Source organism: Equus caballus, chromosome 23 (genome assembly GCF_041296265.1).
Source record: "Equus caballus isolate H_3958 breed thoroughbred chromosome 23, TB-T2T, whole genome shotgun sequence".
Taxonomy (NCBI): Eukaryota; Metazoa; Chordata; class Mammalia; order Perissodactyla; family Equidae; genus Equus; species Equus caballus.
The window spans coordinates 25,688,686-25,706,841 of NC_091706.1; positions in this window are offsets into that span (position 1 = coordinate 25,688,686).

Below are 18,156 nucleotides of genomic sequence, written 5' to 3' on the forward strand. Positions count from 1 at the left end.
CATGGGTCAGGGAAAGGACTCACATGCCTGAAACGTGAGGGATGAAGGAGGTTCATTCACCTCTGCCTCCCAGCAAAGGTGGTGCCTCTGGTCAGGGTGAGAACATCCGTGGAGCAGTCAGCAGGCTTGCCTGGTGATGAATGGGGCGGAGCACAGACCACGCAGGGATCTCGCTCTGTAAGTGATTTATATTTGTGGGCACACATAGAGGCTGCTGGCTCTAGAAATATGACGGGGGCTGGATGCCTCAACACCTCAGCAACTTTACTGATGCATGGAGTACTGCTGATATGACTTGCCTGGAAGTCTATCCCTCTGGTTCCTGGCTCCCTCTCCCTCTGGCTACACTTGGTACTTAGAAAGTACTCTTGCCCAGACCCACATCATAGACAGGTTTCACAAATTGAGCTTGGATGAAACGTTGAGGTAGAAAAAATATTTAGGGTCATGAAATTTTCTTTTTTTTCTTTTTTGAGGAAGATTAGCTCTAAGCTAATATCTGCTGCCAATCCTCTTTTTGCTGAGGAAGACTGGCCCTGAGCTAACATCCATGCCAATCTTCCTCTACTTTGTATGTGGGATGCCTGCCACAGCATGGCTTAACAAGCAGTGTGTAGGTCCACACCCAGGATCCCAACCAGTGAACCCCAGGCCACAGAAGTGGAATGTGAGAAATTAACCGCTGCACCACTGGGCTGGCCCCTGAAATTTTCTTATATTCCAAAAAACTGGTGAAATGAGAGCTATATCTTTTGTAAAGTAACAGGAAAAATATTTACAAATAACTAGCAGAATATTCCAACAAATGTCATTCTCATATTTCCTGCCAGGTAGGGAAAATAAATGCCTATGCCTTACGTTATCCTATCACTTCCCATGCATCGATAGCATCCCCTGGGTAGACTGGTAAAACCTCAAGGGTTTTATTTCTTGTAAGACTTTTATATCCCCTAGTTCAGAATCCAATATATCATAGGAATTAAATAACCACTTGATAATTAATTCATTGACAAAACTAATTGGTTGTTTAAGTTATTACTTTATTTTCATTATTTAGATGATGTGAGCACAGTATTAAAAAAAAAAAACACATCTAAACAAGGTCAAGTTAAAGAGATTCAGTTTCTATCCAAATCCATTCCAGCAAACATTACTTGGATACCCAGGTTACTAGGGGCTGCTTCTCTCCTGCCTACAGATGCTCTCACCCCTCCGAAGCCACAGAGAGGGAGCCCAGGAACTCAGGAGAGAAATATAGATGGCTGCACTTTCCTAAAGCATTTTCTAAGTAGGCTGAAGTGTGTCTTTTCAGTTCAGGCATGATTTTTGCCAGGGCCATTTTGAACAAATGGCTGTCCAGATTGTGCCCTGCACGAGGGTACGTGAATGAGTGAATGGGTGGGAGTGGACTCCTCTCACCAGGCCGTGCTCCCTGCTGAGGGTCTGTATCTACCCGGAGCACAGGATATCCATTTCTAGTTCGCACAAAGGCACCATATGGGCTAGCTGAGGTTCTCACCTTGGTGGCCTTGGTCGTTTACCTATGTTGTTGGGGGTAGGTCGGGTGGGTTGTTGGGGTAGGTTGTATCCATTGTTTATATAACAGGCTCACTGGGCTCCCTGTTTCACCCCTACCAAGGGATAAGCTCGCTGATGTGCATGAATGCACATAGCTTCTGCTGGAGGCAGGCCTAGAGGTCTGAGTGGATCGCTCTAGGATCTCATCTCTACTGATGAAGTGGAGGTAATGTTCTGGTTAAACAAATGGAAACATCCTTTGGTTTTTTCAAGGGTTGGGGTAAATTGAATTAGTTGGTAACATCAAACTTGTACACCAACCTTGTAAGAGTTTGGAAATATTATACAGAAAGGACATAGTTCTTAGTTTTGCACCACCGAAAAAGAGGGGCAACACTTGGTGAACTTATCTGGATTCTGGAAGAAAAACTTTTAATGTTTGGGCATGTTGTTCTGACTGTTTCACACCAGGTCACCAGTTTTGCTTGGGGTCCAGAACAGGAGAAGATGCTACAGCAGGTTGACCTTCCCTGCAAGCTGCTCGGCCAATTGTGCCTTATGATCCCCCATAAACTGTATATTTATGGCTAATAGAAATTATGTATGCAGCCTCCAACAGCCCCTGGAAAGAGAATCACAGAATAGGCTTCTAGAGTTTGAAGCAAAGTCATACTATTCTGCAGATAGCTCCTTTCCTTTCAAAAAATGTCTTGCTATTGGGCCCTGGTAGAAACTTAACACTTGCCCATGTGACACTAAGTTTCTATGGATCCTAAGTTGCTTATCATGAACTAGGGATTACCTGGCTCATCAAGCCATCAAATTGGGAGCATGTAGTAGTCTTTCATCACCGAGTGGAAGATTAATCTCAAGCAGATCCAGAAGGCACAAATACGCTTCATGAGCAAGGGGATCAGACTATCGTGGTATCTTGTTATGGGCTGAATTGTGTTCCCCCCTCAGATTCATATGTTGAAGTCCTAAACCCTGGTACCTCAAAATGTGATTGTATTTGGAGCTAGAGCCCTTAAAGAGGTGGATCCTAATCCAATCTGACTGGTGTCCTTTAAGAAGAGGACATTTGGACACACAAAGAGACACCAGGGATGCATGTACACAGAGGAAATGCTGTTTGGAGACAAAGCAGGATGGCAAACATCTGTAAGCCAAGGAGAGAGGCCTCAGACAAAACCAAACCTGCAGACACCTTGACCTTGGACTTCAAGCCTCCAAAACTGTGAGAATATACATTCCTGTTGTTTAAGCCACACCCTCAGTGGTATTTTGTTCCAGCAGTCCAAGCAAACTAATACCTACCTCCTCCTGCTTCATTGCCTCCTCTCCTTCAACCCACACTGCTGGTCTCATGGAAGTTCCCTATGATCGATTGACTAAGGAATAAAAATTTAAAAAAATTATGATATTCTGGTAACCACCTGGAAGAGGATGGTTACAGGATTTTATCCTCATTCAGGAATTGTATTAATTTTCTATTACTGTCAAATTATCACAAACTTAGCAGCTTAAAACAACACCTATTTATTATCTTACAGTTCTATATATCAGCAATCCAGTGGGCTTCACTAGGTTCTCTGCTTAGGATCTCACAAGGCGGAAATTAATTTGCCAGCCTGGCTGGGATCTTCTTTGGAAGCTCTGGGGAAGAATCTGCTTGAAAGCTCATTCCACTGGTTGGCAGAATCTAGTTCCTTGCAGTATATCTGAAGTTCTCATTTTGTTTCTGGCTATCAGCAGGGAGGCCTCTCTCTGCTCCTAGAGGCCACTCATACTCCTTCTCACATGGCCCCTCCATCATTAAAGCCAGCAATAGCTCGACAAATCCCTCTCATCCTTGGAATCTCTCTGACTTCCATCCACCAGCTGGAGAGAAATCTCTTCTTTTAAAGGGCTCATGGGATTAGCTCAGGCCCACCTGGATAATCTCTCTTTTGCCATATGAGGTAACATAATCATTAGCGTCATATTGCATCATATTCACAAGTTCTATCCACTCTTAAAGGGAAAAGGATTATAAGAGGGTGCGAGTCATTGGAGCTCTCTCAGAGAATTCTGCGTACCATGGAAGAGGCCCCAAAGCACATGGGACGGGAAATCCTCCCAATGAATAGTACACCTTACAGTTGTTCACTTCATCTAGAAGAGATGACGAAAGCATGGAACTATACTGATTCATGGATAGAGTCTAATGGTTTGGCTAGACGGTCAAGGATTTGGTAGGAAAAAAGAAGTTTGTGGATGGGACTTTCAGAATAATCACTAAAGTTCAGGATCCATGTCCAGTGGAATATGTTAACAGAAAACTGCAGAATTCAGTAGTGGTAGGACCGCTAATGGTTCGCCTTCTGGAATGAAGGCTTGGGTCACCAGCCAAGTAAAGAGTGAAAGCAGATGAATGACAAAATGTGTCAGTGTCAATCCCTTTGTGTGTAGAAATTTAACTCTTCTCCGTATATGAAATTTAGACATACTAGTTGATGGATAGTGCTAGTGTCAATCTACACGTTAAGTATTAGGAAAGCTTAATTTCTTCCTTACTTTTTAAGATAAACATAAATAAAGGGCCCAATATTTTCTTCCTGGTCCTTAGTGGGATGTTTTGCACAACTCGAGAGGTGGGAGCACACCCCTTTGAAGAGCATTGCCCTAGACTGTGGATGATTTTCCTCACTAACTGGATAGAGGAAAGATTTCGGGGATGCCAGGAAGGTCTTCCCACCCAAAATGATGTCTGACTTTCTGAGGATCTGACCCTGACGGTAGACAATTTCAGACCCAGACCTTTGTGAAAACTAAAATCATTAAGCATTACTGACAACTCAGGATGTATTTAGTTCGTCAGACTCTTATGGGTTTTGTTAAGTGAAGGAGAACAAGAAGATCATATATCACGTGACCTGGTGGAAAAGGCTCTCGGGACGGAAATGCGACGAATGGGTCTATTTGGCATTTTCTTTGTTGTCCTAGGAAATGTCACATATTTATCTCATTAAGATTTCTGAATAACTGTGAATTTATGTTATCCACACTGTACAGATTAGAAATCTGAGGTTCAAGAAACTGTTTGCCCAAACTTATACAGTTTGTCAGTGGAAAAGCTGCTTCAAACTCAGACCTGTCACCTCCTGAAACAGATGCTCTTTATACCATAGTATTTGAAAGCAAACTGTACTAACTTCATTGACTTTGTTTCTGATTATTATTATTTTTTCTGTAGTAGAAAGTCTAGATTCACATGGATAAGTTTGCAAATAGAAACAGATTTTTTGTTGTTTTGTTTTATTCTTGTAAATAGCTACCTTTCCAATCTCAGAAGCTTTAATTAAATTGCTACAGAAGCTCAGAAGAGAAATCGTGGGATATTTTTGTCTCAGAGCTGAATCACCCACTGACTCAAGATTTGGGAGGATCAGACCTCGCCTTCCGCCTCTCTTAGCCGGGATCCTCTGCTGCGGCAAAGAAGGCAGCTTCCCGCTTTTCATCCAAGAAAGGCCTGGCCCTGCTTCATCCTCCCCTCCTCTCTTGCCCCTGGAAGAGTGCAGGGGACAGAGACGGTCCACTGAGGATTCCTCCAGGCAGGAGGTTGTCCAGGCCCACTTTGCAGGCCAGAGGGTAGTTCTCCTTTCCCAACCTTGGTGGGCAGCCAGGAGTCTGGGGATTAGCTATCCCCTGAGCATGGTACAGTCTGTCATGTCCTCAGTTTCCCTTAACTCTAACACCAAGCTTGGTTACACACTGTCACCGTATGAGGCTCCTCACCTTGGCTCTCCTTTCCCAAAAATGCTTGAACAAATATGAATGTCAGGATGGGAACACTCCAAACTATCAAACAATTCGAACCTGGCCACAATACAGATTTATCGTGATGCGTTCCCAAACCCTTGTGTAACTACTTACAGTGCAACGATTTGGGCACAAGCCAAGGCTGGTATTTAATTAAGAATGTTCATGTGTGCACAGTTGCATGCTCGCTTACTTAAGCTGATGTGCATGAACCTGTGTTTAAAAAAAAAGAAGAGAAAGGACAATGCTGATTTCCTATGCTCCCAAGCAATAGCATACATAATAGATATTTAAATATGAGCCAAAGACATCAGGGGCAGCTTATTCAGAGGTCTGCATAATAACATGTATACAGAGACCCTAAAATGACAGGATAATGGTGTTCTCTACTATGTTAAACGTTGGAACGTAGCATATTTGGGGTGTATGGATTCTTTTATTACAGTCTTTTAAATAGGTAAATAGAAGAAAACCACTTTAAACAAATATTTGTAGAACTTCTGATAACCTTCTACAGAAGCCTCTCGCTTGGTCAATACAGTCAACGAACTCCAGGAGTGACAGCACATGACGAAATGCAGCTCTACTACTTGCTGGCTGTGTGACCCCGGGCAATTTACTTAACCTTACGGGACTTCAGTGTCCTCATCTATAAATCGATGCTAACCAAACCTCGTCACAGTGATGTGAGATTTCCTGGAAAAGAGCAAAGACATAGCATACGCCAGGCAAATAAGAGTTACCCAATAGGTTAGTTTTCTCCCCACCATGCGCAACGTGCATACAAACACACACACACACACGCACACGCACACACACACACTAACGCATGGGAAACTGCTGCTTCCTAAGACATTCTGCTGCCTCTGGAGCATCTCAGTTTTTCAGCCCTAAAAATAAGAAACAGTGCTATACTATGTTAATAAAGTTACTTTATATTCAGAGCACACTGCTTTCCCCTCTCCAGGAGGATTACCATATACAAAATGGGTGGGAGGTGGGTATTATCTCCGGTCCACCCAACAGGCTATGGCTCCACCAGGAAGAGAAAGAAGTCTGTTTGGCTGGAGATCCCGGTGCAGAGAAACCTTTCACACGGCAGGAGCCCCAGGAATTCCCGCTGAGCGTGCTTAGAGGCCACGGGAGCTTCTGATGGGGCAGGTGAGATTCAGAAGGAGTGTATCTCAGGTAATTGAGGCTGGAGGAAAGACAGCATTCAGAAGTTCCCTGCATCTCTCCTCCCCTTTTTCATTTCTTCTCTTCTCTTTCTCTTAGGTTGGTTTTGTCATTTAGAAAAATATCAGCTGTATGAGGAGCTTTTGCTATGTAACAAATAACCTCAAAATTTTGTAGTTTAAAATAATAAACACATACTTGGTTTATGAGCAGGAGGGTTGGCAGTTTGGGTGGGGCTCCCTTCCGGTTTGCAGTTAGCTGGGGGGTGAGCTGAGGGCTGGTTGGTCCAGAGCAGCCTCAGCTGGGATGGTTCGTCTTTGTTCCACATGGTCTTTCATCATCCAACAGGCCAGCTTGGGCTTGGGAATGTGGCAGTTGGGCAGGACTGAGGGAGAGAAAGCAGAAGTATTTCTTGAGGCCCAGAGTTTGGAAATGGCACACTGTCCTGTCTGCAGCATTCTCCTGGCCAAGGTGAGGCCAAGGCAAGTCCAGATTCAAGGGCAGGGGAGAGAGGCTTCCTCTTCATGTGACAAACCATAAAGTCACAGTGATTTGACATAGGGACAGATGAAGGATGACAGCCATGTTCACAATCTACCGTACCCTGAGAGTTCCAAATTGCAACTTGCTTGGGGGCCGCTGGAATGACTAATCAGAGAGGCGAGATTCAGCCTAAGAAGAAGACATTTCAGGCAGTTGAGTCTGATGAAAGACTGAGCGTTCAGAAGGCATTTTTAAACATTCCTTCCTCTCTTTCCTCTAAGGTGATTTTGTCATTTTGGAAAACATCCGAAAGATGTCTGCACAAGAGGCGCTGTGAGGAAGAGACACTTTCTGGATGGCATGACGGTATGGCCGGTGGCCCGACCACCTCATTCCTTCCAGCCGCCCTAGCCATCTTGGCTGACCACGATAGGATTCCTGCAGCCGCAGCAATCAGAATCGATCGTGGAGAAGGCTGGCTCGCGTGGCTTGGCTGGGGTGCAGCACAGCTGGCCTCAATCATGCTTCTTAAATGTTTCCTCTCAAGCTTTTAAGGGTCTCAGAGAGCTGAGTGCACCGGAATCCAAACAAGCCTTAAGACTGCCTTGTTCAAAATTGGCTAGGGATCGTGAAGAGAGGAAACAAAAGACAGGGTGAGGATAATGACCTGCTCGAAGCTGCACTGAAGACTTTTTCTCTGACACAGCAGGCCCCGATGACTCAGACTCCAAAGGGCTCCTTTCTCTGGGCATAGTGGCCCCCTCTTAGTGGGGAGCATGCTCTGTGGCTGCCTGAGCTGGAAGGCACAGACTGTGACCAGGGACCACTGCTATCCTTAGAGGAGATTTTACCCACCGTTTGTTTTTTTTTTAAGATTTTTTTTTTCCTTTTTTTCTCCCCAAAGCCCCCGGTACATAGTTGTATATTCTTCGTTGTGGGTCCTTCTAGTTGTGGCATGTGGGACGCTGCCTCAGCGTGGTCTGATGAGCAGTGCCTTGTCCGCGCCCAGGATTCGAACCAACGAAACACTGGGCTGCTTGCAGCGGAGCGCACAAACTTAACCACTCGGCCACGGGGCCAGCCCCTTTACCTACCGTTTTTTATCTGTGGTCAGTCAAAGAGAGAAGAGGCTTTGAATTTTAGTCACAGGACCCAAGGAAAGGAAAAGAATACCAGGCTATTACTAAATGCTTTTTCTCTCTTAAAGATTATTTTTCCATTTTTGACCCAGATCAAGACTGTAGTGTGGCTAAAACGAGTGTGGCATTTTCCATCCTTCAGCCCCTTCTTCCTTACCTCCTCCTCCAACATAGAGTTAGACGTAGTCGATCTAGGGTATGGTAGAGGGACTAAGCACCAACAGCTGGACCCCATGCATTGGCGCTAAATGAGAATAACCTGATGCCTTTGAACATTAATTTTGTTCCACCTGACAGCAGCCAGAGAGGCACAGGGACAAACTGCAAGATACCATTGCCCTCTGCCTTCTGGGTGGAAGGTGAAGGACTGGTTCAGCCGGGCCTGGATGATGCTAGAGGGCTAAAAGGAACACCATTGAACTACTCTCAGGCGATCGATTGGGATATTAGGGTTTTCAGTTTTCCAATACTTGGCTCTTTACAGTCCAGTTCTGTAAAGATTTATGTAGCATTGGGGATGGTTGAAGATACAGCACATGTACTTTGGAAGCTGTCAGTCGAGAAATGAGGCCAAATGATGCCTTTGAAGTGCTAGTCCCTCTCTGCCACAGTTCTTCCTGGCAGATAGGGGCCCGCCTAGTGTTGTTGCTCTAGGATGCGTGGACAAGGCTGGACTTGAGTTCACAAGTGCTTATCCGGCACTTACTCTGTGCCAGACACTAAGCACCTTACAAACATGGACTCATTCAATCTTCATACCTTAGGTCTTCTTCTCCTTATTCTACAGATGAGGAGACCGAGCACAGGGAGGGTTAGTAGCTTGCCCAGGATGGCACATGGCTTGTAATGGTCAGAGCCAGGATTTGAGCCCTGGCAATCTGGCTCCAGAGTCCATGTTCTTAGTCACTATGCTGTGCAGCCAGTCATATTAATGAAAGTTTTTTGGCCTCATCAGACTCTCTGTTTTCCCCCGGGTTATAAATTTTTGAGAGGGTGGGGGCAAGAAGAGAAGGGAGGAAGAGAGGGCTAACACCTCCATGCTAGATGCTGTACTCAGCCCTTAATGATTGCCTCATTTAATTCCCAGAACAATGCTGTGAGGTATTCTTATCCACAATTTAGATATGACATTCAGAGGCTCAGAGAGATTAAGTGACTTGATGGAAAACACACAGCTAGCAAGGTGCAGTGCTGGGATATATCCTCAGCTTTCGTGGATCCCATAGCCCATGAAAGCTCCTGCTACATTCTGCTGGTTATTAGCTGTAGTTAGCTCAACCATGTACCAGCTTCCAAGAGCTAAGAACTTACCTCCTGGCTTCTGATCTCAGGCACCCCCCAGTCCTGGATTTTCTTCCTACTTCATCCTACTTGGTGCTCAGGAAAACCAAAGAATTGAAGTTTTAAAGCTGCGTGAAATCCAGTAAAAGAAAAAAAAGAAAAAGAAAAAAATTTGCAAATCCTCTGTTACCCATCAAAATATGGCCTCATAAATGTCTAAGCAAGTCTAATGTGCCTTTTCCTTTAGGTCTTGGGCTGCCAATATGAGCTATTCACGGACTCACCTGTTAGATGGGAATAAAGTCATCTCCAAGCTCTTCCCTTTTTATGATGATGGGAAGACTAGAAAGTGGAGATTTCAACATGCATCCCAGTTATTCTGCGTGTGTCAGGGTGGCTGAGACCAATCGTCCTCTCTCTGTTCTGTGGACTTTCACCTTGCACCTAATCCTGAATGGGCATCTTGCAGATTCCCCAACTAGAAGACTGGCTGTGCTGTGGGAGACTCAGTCACTGCTCCTGGAAAGCACACCTGGAGAAGCCAAATAGCAGCAGCATCACGTGGAAAAGAGACCATAGAAAGCTTCGGTGGTCCTCCAGTGGCCAGCAGGGCTTCAGTGTGCTTTCCTTAACAGAGCAGGCGTCTGTAAGGATTGAAATTAATGTCTCAAATCGATATTTTTAAATCTCTCCCAAAATAAGAGATACCATAAAAAAAACCCAGCAAAAGGTGGTATACACATTGTACTTTACGCTTATGAGTGCTTTCAGGAGCTTATTCTAATTTTGACCCCCACCTATAAGGTAGAGAGGTTGTCATCCCATTTCACAGACAATGGAGCTCTGAAGCTCAGAGAAGTTAAGTGACTTGCTCATGATCAAACAGCCAGCAAGAGATAGAGCCAAGGCCTGGGTCCAGGACTTCTCACCCCAAATTCAGCAATCTCTGCAAGATAGCTTAATTTGCTTTAATATGACCTATAAGGTAACGATAGCAATAAGGAATTATAGAGAAATTAGTTTGACTGTTGAATTGCTTTATTATAAAGCACAAAAGCAATAATAATTGCTAGCTTTTTTGCACTTTTACTTTGTGCTAAATGCTTTATGCACGTACTTCTCCATTCATTCCTTTGACCAACGTGGGTGCCTGCTATGATCCAGATGCTACGCAGGAAGGCAGGGATTACTTGCTCCATTTTATGGCTGCATAATCTGAGGATGAACAGACAGTAAGATGACAACCCTACAGCCATCCTGCCAGTCAGCAACAGAATCAGGACCAAAACTCTCATCTCCTGACTCCAAAATCTATAATCTAAACCATTTAGAATATACACGAGTCACCAACTATTTTAAAATGAGAATATCTGGCTTTGAGCCATCATGTCCCGTGCCTGTAGCTTAGTTTGGTGAAAACCAAGAAAGAAATATACATTTTGCTCCCACACGACCTGCTGCCAGTTGGCTATTGCATATTCCTCCTGTTATTGGTAATAATTTCCAGCGCTTTTGGATCTGTTTCAAGAAATAAATTCTAGTAATTGCATTTTTACAACGTTAATTATTTTACAAAACATTTTCTTTGTGAACCCTGTCAGTGCCTGATAAATAATCATAATAGTAATTATCATGACATATTTGATGCCTATGGAAATGAGGGGCTGTTAACCTAGCCCAGAGCCAGGCAGAGCATTTGCATAAAAACACAGGGAGGTTTACTCCCTAGGGACACTGTCACTTTCCTTGATTCTACTTCACAGTCTGCTTATACCTTGGGCATGTGTAAATATCCATAGAAATGTGGAGATGCCGGGAGATTCAGTTGTGGAAGCCTAGTGCATAGAAAGGGCTCAATGCTGTTGCCCATATCCACTCGGCCCACGCTGGAGATCCCCTGCAGCTTTCGTGGACAGTCTCCTACTGGCTTCCAACCTCAAGCTCCTGCACCTCACTGCTGGAGATTTCCCTCTGGCATAGGGAAAGCCGAGGGTGAGCCAAGTAGAGGCAGGAGTTGATGGATAAAGAGCCAGTTTCCGAGGTGTCTTCTGTGCAGTCAGTTGCCCATAGCAGTGGCTTGATTATTAATATACCATTCCTTGGCTTTATTCCCATGCTGTCTCTCTTCCCTACTCCTTCATCGTACTTCAGGATTCATGTCCCAAGTAAACCACTTGCCAGCAAATCTTTGTCTCAAGTTGTGTATGAGGGCCAGGGAAGAGGGGTCTCAAAATAAGACCTCCTCCTTAACCATGGGTGATTCTGTCTTAGTCTCATTATTCCTGTAGCTAGTTCAGGCCTCCCACAGCTTTTCTCCACCCTACATGAGAGTAATCCTTCTCAAATGCAAATCTACTCTTGGCATTCCCGGACTTAGAGCCATTCATATTCCAAGGTAAAAGTCCAAAGGTCTAGGACTTAGCCGGGTGTCAAAGGCCCTCCATGATGTTCTGCTGTGTATCCCCCCAGCCTCCTCACTCAACATGCCCCTCTTCTGGTCTTTGGTCCACCAGCCCTACTCTTTTCCTTTAGGGCCTTTGCATAGGATGCTCCTCTGTTCAGAATGCCTTTGTGGCTTCCTCTCCCTCTCTCTGACCCTCCTTCCCATCTTTCTTAACTAACCCTCACTTGTCCTTCAGGTCTCCAATCAGATGTCACTCCACTGGCAAATGAAGTTCTTCTAGACGTCCCAAGTCTGGGTGACGTGTCCTATGACATCTTGCGCACCTTGTGGATCCATGCTATTAAAGTCCATTAATTTGTCTTTCTCACCAATCAGAGTGTTATCTGCTTAAGGGTAGACCTGCCTTTTCATCTTTGAATTTTTAGGACTTAATACCTGGCATGTGGTAAGTGCTTATGAAATGCCTGTTGAAAAAATTGCTATTGGAATTTCTGTTTTCTTGATTACTGGTGTGGTTGAATCCTTTCCCCTGTTTATTTTCCAGGCACGTTCATGTTTTTTTCTGTGAATGGTCAGCTGGGCCATTTTATTGTTTATTTTCCTTTTTTCTGTGGTGACAAGACACTATGCAGTAGGTGTGCTCCCACTGGATCACACCTATTTCAGTCCTCATCAGCAGACACCTGTCTGCAGCCCTCAGGTAAAAAGCTGCTCGCTCACATGCTTCTCTGTGAACCAGGAAGTGTGGAGCACCATCCCTGGGCGGTCCCACCTCAGCTACCAACTGAGGCCAACCACGAGAGCCTTTTTCCAAGATGATACCCTTGGCAGGAGCATCCCAGGTAGGGGTGTTTCACAGGTTCATTAAATCTCTGACTCACTCTGCCAGTTGCCTGTCCTTTTGTGTTCCTGTTCTCTGGCTTTGGGTTTTTGCTCTAAAATTCATTATGGACTCTTGAATGAAGCACCAATTTAATGTGAGGTTTGGCCATACTGGCAGACTTTGAAGGAAGCGTGAATAGCCATTCTCATCAGGCAAGAGTCCCCAGTTCTCAGAGCTTTAAAGTGGGCCTGACTCATAGGCTCAGGACAAATGCTCCTGAAGAAAGTGTTGTTGCACATCCTACACGCATTGTTCCCTCCTTCCTGTCATTACGAGTGCTCTCTGAAGAGCTCTTACCGGTCCTGGCTGCAGAAATCTGAAAGTCTTCCCAGGCAGCCTCTAAGAGCACTAACTTCCCAGCTCTCAAGATTTCAGTTTTAAGGTTTCAGGTACATTCTTTGGGTTTCTCTCACTTTTCAGGGAATTGGCTGAGGGGGCACCTCAGGGCATGTCTGGTCGCTGGCTCTAGCTCTTATGAGTATTAAATGGCAAAAACATAGGTAAAGTCTAGTATATTATGCCTGACACTCAGTAGGTTCTCCACGAATATTACCTTCTCCCACTGCTCTTGCTGTTGACTGATTCAGTGATGAAATCCCTATGTCAAGGGACAATCGCTACTTACTAGGTGGCTACCAGGTTTATGCCCACAAAATCCAAAGAGGGGACCTTCTGGAAACTTCTACTTCCCCAGAGTTTCAGTGCCACTCAGGAAAAGATGAGTGGGGGAAGGGAACTAAAGTGAAGCTCTGCATCGTTAGCACACAATTTCAATAATAATGGTATTGATAACAACAGCTATAATAGCTACCTTACTAGATGCATAGAACATGCTGGAAACTTGTGTTATCTCTATTCTTCACAACATCTTTTCAAAGTTAGTGTCTATTGCTCTCATTTTACTGGAGATGAGGAGACTGAAGGTAAGAGAAGTTACCATCAACTGAACAGTTTGAACTGAAGAGGGTACAGTCAATAAATGGTGCCATTGCCCTCCTGCCCATCACTGCTGTTCAACCCCTCTCTGCCAAACCTTGCTTTCTCATCCCGTGAAAATGTCTTAGCCAATCCCATAGCTTTCCTAGTCCTGTTCAGATAGTCAAAAACCCTCCTTTTCAGGTTTTTTAAAAGTCCAATTAAATCTAAATCAAACTTCAATCTCTTACCCACGTAAAAGCTTCCCTTCATAACCCAAAGCCAGGCTGAACCCAGGCTCTGGAAAGTTCAGTGGGGAATGAATGCTGTGTAGTTTGTTCTTTCAGTCCTTGTGCTTCCCCCCCGACCCCGCCCCTTTCTCTAGGGTCAAGGCAGGGAGAAGGAATGAGAGGTGGATTGGGAGTGCATTTTGGAGGGCTGGTTTGTGATTCTCTCTTGGCTGGTGAATACCTTCTATTAAGGCACAGGTTCAAATTCTAACTGTATGTGGAAGGCTTTGGAGAGTTCCTCATGGCCTCCTCCCTGAGCACCCTGAGGTCCTTCATTTCCTCCTTCTTCACTTCCATTAACCTGCTCCCAAATTCCCCCCATCCCTCCCCTTGGCTCCAGGGACTTCTGACCTTGTGCTCTTTGACTTCAGAGATGGATGCGCCCACTGTCCACTTATGACTCTCCCTCTTGGCTTGTTCGTTGGCGATTGACTCACCTGACAGGCAGTCCTTATGAACAAAGCCACTCCTGACATTTGTGAGCCTTAGGCAGGAATATAAACAGAACCCCATAACTTTTAAATATTTGTGTGTATTTAAAAATTGTAAGTCAAGCTAAAAATTATTTAATAAAATGTGTTCTATCCTTATTCCCTAAGAACCACAACTTCACAGTAACCTGGACAGCGAGGCAGGCTTGTATCTAGAATTCACACACTCCTTGGAATTCCATGCTAAAAGCTGGCCCGAAGCCTGAGCCCCCAGCCCACTGTTGACCTCTCCTCTCTCAACCTTGGCTGTGCCGAGGGATCTTGTGCATATGTATGTGGACATCCTTGTCCTCACGTTCACCAGCAAGAAGCTAGCCCTTAAACAGCCCATGGGCCTAGACATGGGCACACAGGGATGGAACCTACCCTTAGAAGTACGATTGACTTGGGGCCATTAGCGAATGGAATTCTGGAGTCCCAGTTCCCAGGTCACGGTTTAGAAGAGGATATGGTCTTTAGGTGGGCATGTGCCTAAGATGAACATGTCTCCTTGGCCTCATAAACTGTTTCTCTGAAAGAAGAGGAGCATGGCTGGAGGAAGGTTAGAGGAGTCAGCTAAAGTGCAGAGGCCAGGGCAGGAATCCTTCTTGCCCTAGTCTAAGGGTGCGACTGACCTTGAGCGTGGGCCTTTCAAGACAATTCACACCCACCTACCTTCCACAGAATTCACCCAGCCTATGGGAAAAGTCAAACCTCCTGTTTCTGCAGGTTGGCTCAGAGATTTTTGGTCCTGTATGCTCATAGGTATAGAGGCAAGCCTACAGATGAACTCAGTCTCCCATCTCGCTGACATCCAGATCTCCCTATGTGCATCCCAGGGACCCCTCCTCACTTGCCTTGAAAGTAAGCAGTTTCTTTTCACTGCTTATCCCTGGTACCTTGAACTATGCTTGAAACCTGATAGGGGCTCAATTCATATCTGTTAAATAATTGAAGAGTGGAAAGCATCCCTTCCTTCCCTCTCTGGGAATTTCCTACTAGGACACAGTGTTGTTCAAAGAGCCCCATTCTGATGAGTCTCCTCAGAGCATCCCTAGGCTTATCTTATTTCAGGGTGATGAGCTATGAGCCACTAGGCAATTTAAGCCATCTCTTGGCCCTGCATGGACGGACGGTGGTGGGAGGACTCATCCCTTCTTTGGCCTTTAGCTGGAATCCTAAGTCAACAGGAAAAATTCCGTTTAGCAAGGTCCATGTAACCTGCCTAGTTCATACAGCTATAGTGGCAGAGAGTAATCTGAACCCAGCACTGACTAGTTCCACGAGACATCCACTTTCATTATGTCAGGCTGCATCCAGGACCCCACTCAGCACGATGGGCTGCGGCTTGGGAGCCTACATCCGCACACTGCCAATCACTGGTGGCTGAGGGCAGCCTGACTGCTCAGAGCTGAATCTCTGACGCTTATGACACACAACTGTTCCCACATCTCATTTGGCGGCTGCTTTATGTCCACTGTCAGACGCTGGCCTCCGGGGAGTTGGGGAAGCGCCCCCAGCTAGTCTGAAAGTTCAGTCAAATGGTTGCGCAGATTACTTGGGACTGTTCCTGTGATTCAGCTGCGCTGTGATTTGTACAATTAGAACAGCTTTCTCGCCTGAGGCCTTCGAAGAACAATTACAAAAACAAATAGCGGCAGCAGCAGCCGTCATAGCTGCAGAAAAAAAGAAAGAAAGAAAAGGCACCAAACAAGACACAGGCCTCCCCGCCGCTCACATCACTCGATGGAGGGCAGGTGCATTTTTTCATCCGAGGCCTCAGAGAGTCAGTTTCATCAAGAAAAATAGCAGTTAGCTTCCCATATAATTACTACAACAGATACTAACCCATTATTTCATAATTCTTTAGAAATGAATACACCAGTAAGACTCTTGCCCCTGGACATTTCCCCTAATAATGGTTGGATAACCAGTCCAAGCCAGCAATGCAGGGGCTGCTGGAAGTCGGGCTGTTGGAAGTCACGCTGTTGGTGTGGCTGATGCGAATGTGGCACCTAGGCTGCTCCTCCTTGTCCTGCCTCAGCTGGTCGACGGTTACCTTCAGGCACTAACATTTTCCCTGCTCTAAGTGTGCCTGGCAGTATCTTTTTGAACATTTATGCCGTCCATTCCTATCAGTTTCCAGAGCATATTACCTTATTGCTCCACTGTGTCAGAATGAAGACCATTCCCAGAGAGTTTGATAACAACACCCCAAACCAGTGTAGCACCTTATAATTTACCCACTGAGAGATCTTGTCACCCTCGTTTTGTGGATAAAAGAGAGGAGGTGTCAAGAGGCCAAGATATAAAGCTAAGAAAGGGCAGAACCAAGTCAGGGACTCAGGTTCTCTTAGTGCCAAACTCTTTTATACAATTACTACATCTGTTGCTGGGTGGGGAGAAGATACCCTCATTTCTCATGTTACAGGGTATTTTACCAAAATCTTAAGAGCAAAAGCCTTTTTATGACAGAAAAATTAGAAACACAGAAAGAGAAAATAGAATCAGTCACCCACAGTCTCAGCAGGCAGTGAAAACCCCTGTTAGTATTTTGATTTGTATGCCTGACAGCCTTTGTGTCTATGTCTGCATTAATTTCAAAATTGGTGTCATACCAGAAATGCTGCTTTTAACTTGCATTTCACTTAATGGTGTTGTATGCACATCTTCCTCAAGTCCACAAATACAGAAATTTCCCTGTGATAAACTTTTGATTTACAAAGTTCAAAGAGTGCAAGAAAGCTTAGCGTAGGAGCTAAAGCATATCAAGTCTGCCAGCCACAAATAGAAAGAATTAGGAGGCACTTTCATGGTGTCCATGGGGGTTTGTAAACCAGTAAATTTCCAAACAGGATTCTGGAAACCAACGAGTTCATATATGAGTAAGTTTCTCTAGAATGTTCTCCCCTCAGGCCACATTTTACTCCATCGTATGGGTGTCTTGTAGCCTGAGCAGTCTTCTGTGGTTGGCTGTTTTGCCATCACAGCCAGATTTAGGATGGACACACTTTTTCATATACCTTTGCTCATTTTCTGATTATTCAAGGTCAGCCTTGTTGGGCTGTAGGTCACTGCAGGGATCTGAAGCTTTTTACTCCAAAGGCGAGTGTTCCCCTCAGAGTCAGTACCCAGCCCGGGCTCCAGCTGCTGAGGGTCCTCCAGTCCCTCCAAAGCTCTATCATTGTGGCCAGTTCCAGGGGTTCTACTATCAGACACACATTCCTTTGGATTAAGACTTTGTCCTCCATGAAATGCAATTACCTCAGGAAGAAAACATCTCCTGAGAGTACATTTTGATGCAAGGCTGTCCCTTTATGTTGTCTCAAATTGTTCTTTTTAATTGTTCATGAGTCACAGAGAGAAGCAATGGAGAAAAGTTGTTACAAGTGCGGGCTCTGGAGCCAGCCTGTCTGGATGATTATTACTATTACCATTTACTAGCTGGGGCAAACTGGGTCAAGTTATTTAATGCCTCTGTGCGTCGGTTTCTTTATCCATATAATGGATGTAATAATATTACCTAACATCATAGACTTGTGAAATAATAAATATAGAAAATGCCCAATATGTGTCTAATGCCTAATGCTTTGACCACAGACATTTACTCAATGAATGTTACTTGTCATTATCTTCCTGATGAGTCTATTATCTCTCAACACTGGTCATGTATGATAGTGGAGACTCTGGGTGCCCTGCCCAGAGCCCTCAGCTCTCACTGCTCCCTTCATGGTGGCAGTGTCTTGGGGCAACCATCAGCCACTCTCTGCCCAAAGACTTTCTCTATTCTCCAGAA